The 7070-nt window shown below is 52.1% G+C and overlaps 1 protein-coding gene across 1 annotated transcript in view; it reads right to left on the minus strand.

Annotated features, from left to right (window-relative positions):
- MRPS6 (mitochondrial ribosomal protein S6) overlaps positions 1–7070 on the minus strand; it is a 47173-nt gene that overhangs the window by 17852 nt on the left and 22251 nt on the right. The gene's annotated exons all lie outside the window — the stretch shown is intronic.

Below are 7070 nucleotides of genomic sequence, written 5' to 3' on the forward strand. Positions count from 1 at the left end.
GCCCAGCACTAATTCCAGTTCCCCAGCCCAGCTCTAATTCCAGTCCCACAGCCCAGCTCTAATTCCAGTCCTACAGCCCAGCTCTAATTCCAGTCCCACAGCTCAGCACTAATTCCAGTTCCCCAGCCCAGCTCTAATTCCAGTCCCAGAGCCCTGAGGAGGGAAGAGGGGACAATGGAGCTGCTGCTCCAGAGGGGATGAGGAAGAGCTCTCAAGAGCAGGACAGCCTGGTTTGGAATTGCAGCTCTGGACACCCCTCCTGCCCCCAGGGCGAACCAGAGCCATTCCCGACTGCTCTCACCCCTGGGCAGCCTTGGCAGTGACCTGGGGCCACACCAGTGGCTCACAAGTTGTCACCTTGCTCTGGAAAGGTGCAGTCCCAAGCTGCACCAAGGGAAATCCAGGCTGGAGAGAAGGGAAAAGGTTTTTCCAGCAAGGGTGAGGAAGTTCTGGAATGGCTGCCCGGGGAGGTGGTGGAGTCCCCATGCCTGGGTGTGTTTAACAAAGCCTGGATGTGGCACTGGGTGCCAGGGTTCAGTTGAGGGGCTGGGGCTGGGCTGGACTTGAAGGTCTCTTCCAACCTGGTCATTCTGGGATTCTGTGAATTCTGTGAGTTCTGTGAGGAATTCTGGGAGGGTCAGGCTGGAAGGGCCCACAGCGCTCACCTGGAGCCACCTCTGGGTCACCCAGAGCAGAGGGCACAGGGTGGGGCCAGGTGGCTCTGGAATGTCCCAGGGAGGAGACTCCAGCCCCTCTCTGGGCTCTGCTCCAGCTCGGTCCCTGCCCAGGGCAGAAGTTGTGCCTCCTGTGCAGGGGAATTGCTGGGCTCAGGCCCTGCCCGTGGCTCTGGGGCCATTGCTGGGCCTGGAGCAGAGCCTGGGCCTGCTCTGACCTCTGCACACAGGGACAGACACAGGGACAGACAGGGACAGCCACAGGCACAGTTACAGGGATAGACAGGGGTGAAGGCTCCTGGAAGACAGAACCAAAGGATTTTTATCTACAAATCCAAATTCCCCACTCCTCCACAGCCACATATTTCAGAGCTGCCCAGAAGAAACCTGTTAACTCCACAGGTCCCACCAAGGCAAAGGTAGCCCCAGGTGTCACACCAGCCACAGGTGAGGGGACAACCTGAGCACTTTGTCCTCAATTGGCCCCACCTCAAAACCTGTGTCCAGTTCTGGCCCTGCAGGAGAGCCCTGGAGGGGCTGGAGCGTGTCCAGGGCAGGGAACGGAGCAGGGCAGGGGCTGGAGAATCCCTGAGGGAGCTGGGCAGGGGCTGCAGAATCCCTGAGGGAGCTGGGCAGGGGCTGCAGAATCCCTGAGGGAGCTGGGCAGGGGCTGCAGAATCCCTGAGGGAGCTGGGCAGGGGCTGAGGCTGGAGCAAAGGAGGCTCAGGGGCCCTTGTGGCTCTGCACAAGTCCCTGCCAGGAGGGCACAGCCGGGGGGGTCGGGCTCTGCTCCCAGGGCACAGGGACAGGAGCAGAGGGAACGGCCTCAGGCTGGGCCAGGGCAGGCTCAGCTTGGCCAGCAGCAGCAATTTGCCCATGGCAAGGGAGCTCAGGCCTTGGCAGGGGCTGCCCAGGGAGCTTTGCAGTGCCCAGCCCTGCAGGTGTCCCAGGAATGTGGGGTTGTGGCCCCTGAGGATTTGGTTTAAAGGTGAGCACACCTCTGGTGCTGCTCCATGGCTGGACTGGATCTTCTTAAAGGTCTTCTCCAACCTCAGCAATTCAGTGATTCTGGCCTCTCCCTCTCTCCTCAAGGTCTGTCAGCTCAGCACAATCCCACCCAAGAGCAGGAGCTGTTCCATGCACACCTGGGGGTGCCCCATCCGTTCCCCCCAGGATTAAAGCCACAAATGCCCCAAAAGAACCATCAAAGCAGCACCAAGCACCTCATCCTCAGGGGATTTTTTGCATAAGAGGGAACAAAAATGCTCCCATGGGTTCTGTCAGTCCCATAGGACTCACCTGGCAATCAGGAAAGGTATAAATAAAAGGGAACTGGGGAGAAAAATGGGAATTCTCTGCTGGAAAAGTGGCTTCAGGCATGACCATCAGCCATGAAGCTCAGAGAGCAGCCTGGAGACAAACCAAATGTGGAAATAAAGCCTTTGGAATGCTGATGCCTCCTAAAACACGAGGAGCCACCCGCCTGGAAGCAGAGCTGTGTGAAAGGACTTGGCTCCACTGCTCCTTTTTCCACCTCATTTCCCCCAGAAAAGTCCAAGGGATAGAAAATCCAGCACTGGCTACAAAAAAAACTTTGTCAACCACCAAAACCTCCTCCAAGGAGAGCCTTTGGAGGGAGAAAATGAAGCAAACACCAAACCCTCAGTAGCTTTAGGGCTAGGACAGTTCTCTAGGACAGTTCTTCTGGCCACTTGCTCAGTCCAACAGGAAGCATTCAAAGTCAGTGGGCACATCCCAAATTATAAACAGGAATAACTCCATCCCAGTTTCTTGATTATCCCTTCAATGTAGTAACAGCAGGATAAAATTATGTCTTTTTTTGGTTGCTCAGCAGTTACAAAAGGTTGGTCTGGGATTATTTCCTGAGGTGGAAATCAAAGAAGGCAAAATCCATGTTTAGAAAGAAGCTGCAATTCCAAGCAGCAAAACTAAGGGGAAAAACCATTTCCTTGCTGTCATTTACTACTTAATAAAACATTAGAAATTATTACTGAAAATTTTTTAATACTCTGCAATTACTGTAAAAGCACCAACAACCCAGAGCACCAGCCCCAGGTTGGGGAGAACCACTCAGGGCAGCCAGGAAAGGTCAAAATCCAGATAAATGCAGCATTCCAAGGAAACAGCAGTTGTGGGAGCTGGGCTGAACCCCTGGGGAAAATGGGCTGGGCTGGAGCTGGAAATGGAAAAGTGGGAATGGGGAAAACATCCAAACCTGCCTGGAAGTTCAGGGATGGGGAGGGATCCCAGACTGGGTTGGGTTGGGAGGGACCTCAAAGCCCACCCAGTGCCACCCCAGCCATGGCAGGGACACCTCCCACTGTCCCCAGTGTCCAGCCTGGCCTTGGGCACTGCCAGGGCCTGCCCACCCTGCCAGGGAACAATTCCTCATTGCCAAGATCCCACCCAGCCCTGCCCTCTTGTCGGGTCTCTGCTGCTCACAGTGACCCCAAGATGTGTCACAAAGTCTCTTTTCCCAGCCCGGTGCTTGAAGAAAGAGTCAGGGCTCTTCATTCCTTGGACTCAAGGTTGTTCATTGTTTCTTATCTATAAAATTCTTTCTCCTGTCCAGCCAAGGTCCGCTCAGCAGGACAGACAGAAGCACTCTGCCTGCCCCAGGGCAGTGTTATGTCTTTGTACTAAAAACTGTCTGTGCAATATTTACAATAACTTCCCAATACCTATCCCCTATGTTAGACAGTGAGCTTCTACTCTAAACCAATCTAAAAGTGCCAACAACACCCAGAAGATGGAGGCCAAGAAGAAGAAGAAGAAAGACTGGACATGCCCAGATCCCTCCATCTTGCCCCCTGAATCTCCATTCTAAAAAACCCCAAAATCTACTTTTTCACCTTGTGATAAACTCACTATCATTCTCCTTAATTTGTCATGGCTTGCAGATCTTCATCTAAGCTTGGTAACTTGCTCCACGGGTCATAATCAAAACCACAGGGGCATTTCTGGGCTCTGTGCCAGGGTCTCTGAGACCCCTGGCAGGGGTCTGGGCTGCTCAGGACAGACAGAGGGATGTCCTGGGTCCTGACACCCTCTGGCACTGGCAGCCATTCCCTGGGTGCTGTCCCTGCAGGCCTTGTCCCCAGTCCCTCTGCAGCTCTCCTGGAGCCCCTGCAGGCCCTGCCAGGGGCACTGAGCTCTCCCTGGAGCTTCTCCTCTCCAGGTGAGCCCCCCCAGCTCTCCCAGCCCGGCTCCAGCCCCTCTGGACTCATCCCAACATTCCCAGCCCTTTCTTGGAGCCCCAACCCTGGGTGATTTTAGGGACAGCAGGATGCAGGGACAGAGGTTTCTGTATCTACAACAGAACCATTTCCCCAAAACCAGAATAAAGGATAAATGGGAAAGCCCAGGTGCTCCTGACCATGACAACCTTGCCATGTTCCCAGCTCACACTGGGTGAACACAGAAGCAGGAGAGACAATTCCAGAAATGGAAAATAGAAAGTTACAGCAGGCACATCACCAAAAATAACTTGGGGGAAGTGATCAAAATTACTTCTGAATTAAAATGAGCACCCCATCCTCAAAGCAGACTTTAATTAGCATTGGGTGGTGGGAAAGGCAAAGAACCAGATGTGAATAGAAAGCCCACGGGCCTGGATGCAGAGGAAGCAGCAACTTTTAAACTCAAAGTGATGCCTGAACTCTTCTGCTCCCAAATCCACCTTTCTTCTTCAAAGAATCGAAATTCTATGATGGATTTTTTAAAATTTTTAACAAATCTTTTAAGATCAAAGGAGATTGTAGAAGAAATTAAACTAAAATCTAAGGAATACAAGTATTCTATAAATACCGACCCACAGTTAAATTAAAACATCAATCCCAACACTGAATTTAATTCATTTTAGAGAACTGAGAGCCTTCAGAATTTCTAAAAAGAAGCCTAAAAAGGTGTCTTTTAAATCTGAAATAAACAGCAACCAAATCCTCCATGATTTAGGGTCATTTCAATGGTTTATTACTAGAAACAGTTAAAGTAACAATTGGCCACAACATCACAGAAGGGTTTGGGTTGGAAGGGATTTAGGGACCATGCAGTGCCATGGGCAGGGACAGCTTCCACTGTCCCAGGCTGCTCCAAGCCCTGTCCAACCTGGCCTGGGGCACTGCCAGGGATGGAGAGTCCTCAACTTTCCAGGCAGAGTCAATTCAGAATCAGTGAAGCCTCAGAATTAATTCAACACCTTCCCCGAAACTCCAGAAAATTCAACTCTTCTTCCAACCTCAACAAATTCTAGTAAGGGCTTCAAGGTAACACTGCAAAATTGTCCTTATCAGGAAGTTGCTGAGAAAGAGCTCCCCAGGAACTCCAAGTTGTGTTTCTGCCATGACTTTCTGATGTGAATATATTTCATCAATTTACTTTGTATGTTCATTAAGCTTAATTAAGAGTACAAAGGAAAAATAATGAAATGCAGCGGAAAAAAGACATGGAGGGAATATTCCCCCTTCTTCCTCATTCTTCCCCAGTTTTACAGACTGGGCACAACACAGGGGCTGGGATGTCCCCACGGTCAGCTGGGGTCCCTGTCCCAGCTCTGGAAGGAGCTGGAGTGGAAAATCAGCCAACTTCCCAGAATTAGAGAATCCCCAAATCCCTGGGGCTGGAAAAGATTTCCAAGGTCATGGAGTGCCAGCTGTGCCCCATGGGCACCTTGTCCCCAGCCCAGAGCACTCAGTGCCACCTGCAGGGGACACCTGCAGGGCTGGGCACTGCAAAGCTCCCTGGGCAGCCCCTGCCAAGGCCTGAGCTCCCTTGCCATGGGCAAATTGCTGCTGCTGTCCAAGCTGAGCCTGCCCTGGCCCAGCCTGAGGCCGTTCCCTCTGCTCCTGTCCCTGTGCCCTGGGAGCAGAGCCCGACCCCCCCGGCTGTGCCCTCCTGGCAGGGACTTGTGCAGAGCCACAAGGGCCCCTGAGCCTCCTTTGCTCCAGCCCCAGCCCCTGCCCAGCTCCCTCAGGGATTCTGCAGCCCCTGCCCAGCTCCCTCAGGGATTCTGCAGCCCCTGCCCAGCTCCCTCAGGGATTCTGCAGCCCCTGCCCAGCTCCCTCAGGGATTCTGCAGCCCCTGCCCAGCTCCCTCAGGGATTCTCCAGCCCCTGCCCAGCTCCGTTCCCTGCCCTGGACACGCTCCAGCCCCTCCAGGCCTCTCCTGCAGGACCAGAACTGGGCCCAGCCCTGGAGGTGTCCCAGCACAGAGGGACAATCCCTGCCCTGCTCCTGCTGCACACACAATTCCTCATCCAGCCCAGCTGCCAGGGGCCTCCTGTCCCACCCAGACTGGCCTAAGCCACGTGTCCCTTCCAGAAGAGGCATTTTCAGGGATCAGAGGTGGCTCTGGACACGCAGCTCTTCCACCCACCCTGCACGTCCTCACTGCTACCCCAGGACAAAGACAAAGCTGAACACGGTGAGTAAAAAACCCTCCACAGCACTTTTTGAGGACCACAGCTGTAGTTTTTAAATCCTCCTGCTTTTGCAGAACACAAACATCCTTGGCTCTGGAGCAGAAGAAGGTTTAAGGTGGAAGTCACAATGTTGTCACCAAGTGAAGAGGGAATCTTGCCAATCCCTTGCTCAAATTCAGAATTTATCCCAGATAAATCCTGGGATACACAAAACTATCTCACAACAGGAGTCAGGTAAATATTAAAAATCACTGCTGACAAAAGGTCAGAGACATCATAAACTCAATTATCTTTTATCACTCCACCAACACCTCAAAAATAAAGCCCAAAACACCCAAAAAGCAAATCCCTGAGTCCAACCTGATCAAAGTGAGAAGGACCAGAGGTGAAACCTCCTGGCTCCTTCCCTTTCCCAGCACCAGAACATCCACAGGGAAACTGAGGCATCCCCATCCCAGGAAGGGAATTCCCTGCAGGAAAAGGCCTCATTGCCACCACCTGTGTGGGATTTTCCACACAAATCTTGCCCAGAACCCCAGACCCAGGGGAACCCAAAACCCCAAAGAAAGAGCGGCAAACTGGGGAGTGAGGCTTGGCCAACACAAACAGAACCAGCTGCTGACAAAGAGGCTGCTTGAATCTCTTTGAGAATCACTGACCTGGAAAGCTGCTCACTGGGTAAACACCTAATAAACTAATTATGGAACTGGTTAATTAATAGTTAACTCATGAAAACGCTCCCTCCTGGAATACACAAATCCAAAACAAGTTTGTAAGGCAGGAAAATGCTTATTTTTCATCCCAAATCCAAAGCTTCCTCTCAAAAAATGTTTCTTATCCACCCCTTGAAACAAACAACAGCAAAATTTCCATTTTTCTTTTACATCACAGCAGCAAAAGAAGAGAATAAATGAAAAATTTGGGTTGTTTTGTCTGTAGCTGAAATTCTGGGTTTA

Source organism: Agelaius phoeniceus, chromosome 2 (assembly GCF_051311805.1).
Source record: "Agelaius phoeniceus isolate bAgePho1 chromosome 2, bAgePho1.hap1, whole genome shotgun sequence".
Classification (NCBI taxonomy): domain Eukaryota; kingdom Metazoa; phylum Chordata; class Aves; order Passeriformes; family Icteridae; genus Agelaius; species Agelaius phoeniceus.